The sequence below is a fragment of the Sparus aurata genome, chromosome 10 (assembly GCF_900880675.1).
Source record: "Sparus aurata chromosome 10, fSpaAur1.1, whole genome shotgun sequence".
Classification (NCBI taxonomy): Eukaryota; Metazoa; Chordata; class Actinopteri; order Spariformes; family Sparidae; genus Sparus; species Sparus aurata.
Genome location: NC_044196.1, coordinates 2428176 through 2429970, shown reverse-complemented (window position 1 = coordinate 2429970; position 1795 = coordinate 2428176). Strand labels below are relative to the sequence as shown.

Sequence of the window (1795 nt, the reverse complement as noted above, 5' to 3'; positions counted from 1 at the left end):
TAAGATTTTAGATCAATCTTCAGTCAAATAGTCGTTTGGTAAATGTACAGCAGTAGGGAAAAATCCTCCATCCAGGCGCTGTTTCTACCGAGTTTCCGAAATCCCGACTGTCCCTGAACTAACCACGATGACGTAGTGCACTCTAGGCAGAGCTTGGGCGTGTGACGTGCGTGTCATGGGCGGGGCTTGACCATCCAGCCGATCGTGTGACGTGCGTGTCATGGGCGGGGCTGGACCGTCCAGCCGGTCCAGCCCCGCCTCCAGCCGCAGCCGTTAGTACTTGCTTCGTTTGGAAAACTGAGTGGCGCGAAGCGAAGAGCAGGAGTCGCGAGGAAAGGAGACACGGGAGGAAAGAGTTAAAAACTGATGAACTATCTATCAAGAAATGAAATAATATCAAAGCACAGTGCTAGTATAGCTGCGATGCTGATTTAAGATGATATAAATCAGGTTGAAGAACGTTATTTCGCTAACTGTACATGTAATGTTAGCTAGGTCTGACGTCACTTCTGTGTAAAGTAAGTTAACGTTCGGCTACAAAAGCTAATATTGATTCAACGTCTGTCAAGGAAAACACGGTAAAGTTACTTTGAATCTTCCAGAAATGAAGAGGAAAGGTAGCATATGAAGTGAGCAAGGTAGAAGGAGGAGATGAGGTGGAAGGAGAGAGAGAAAGGCGACCAGGGAGAGGAGGAGGAGGAGGGAGAACACCACAGCGATGAAGATACGAGGAGGGAGAGCAACACCGAGATGAGGAGGAGAAAGAGAGAGACAAGATAACGTGCAGGGCTCAGACACTGAAAGGGAAAGCAGAGTGCTGAGCATCACCAACCATCTCTAGTCCAGCTGCTCCACATGGTGTGGACATTGTTGCTGTGTAGTAAACTAACTTACATATCAATAAGAACAACACGTGACAAAAACGGACATTTTGATCAGAACATTAAGGTGCATTTAGGAAAAAGTGCTTAATGCAAAAGGGACTTCTTCAAATAAATATACATATTCATGTTTGCTTGAATATGAATAATTGTGGAAACTTGTAAGTGAAAGTGTGATGAGATGGGGACAGAGTTTTAATATTCTGTGTACAATGTATTTTAGTTCTATTGCTCAGCTTAAATTCCCAAATTAAATAAATGAACCTAAAAATACTCTCCCAGGCTAAAATGTTAGTGTGTGTTAACACAGTCTGATGGTTATAACTAATCAATGATGGTTCTACATTGATTGTGTTTTTACTAGTTATATTCTATAATGAGTTGAGATGTAATGCAGTTTTAATGTTTCCTCCCCTCCATCTTCTAGACGTATCCATGTCCAGGTGTGAGGTGCCAGTGCAGCCAAAGCAAGAGAGTTTCCCTGAGTCCCTCCAGGAGCAGGAGAATCTTCTGCAGCCACTGGTACAAATCTCACCTGGTTAGAAGACTCGCAGTCCAAACATGCAGCGCACTGTTTTGCTTGTAGGCATTTTTCCCTCCCGATGCTCCAAGGACTGTTTTCATCTCATTCAAGGGTTATCGTAACTGGAAAAAAGCTGAAATGAAAGACAGTGGTTTCTGTTTGTGGTCCCAGCTGTGACTTTACTGAGGTTCACCCAGTGTTAGCAGCAGGAGGACGGTCAGCTCACCTCCCAGAGCCTCCAGCTGAATCACTGGACACTGATTTAGGGACCCTCATTAAATTACTGAGCACAAATATATTCATACTAAATAATTGCAGTTTTTTCGATATCTTCCATGTCATGTGGCCCACTGACTCCAAACCAGCAGTATATAAGCAGCGGTATTTAAAA

The 1795-nt window shown here is 43.8% G+C and overlaps 1 long non-coding RNA gene across 1 annotated transcript; it reads left to right on the top strand.

The window, feature by feature from the left end:
- Positions 1–803: 803 nt before the first annotated feature.
- On the top strand, positions 804–1564 carry LOC115590132 (uncharacterized). Its single transcript, XR_003985696.1, has 2 exons — positions 804–858; positions 1309–1564. It is a non-coding gene; the product is annotated as an uncharacterized LOC115590132 (long non-coding RNA).
- Positions 1565–1795: the final 231 nt, after the last annotated feature.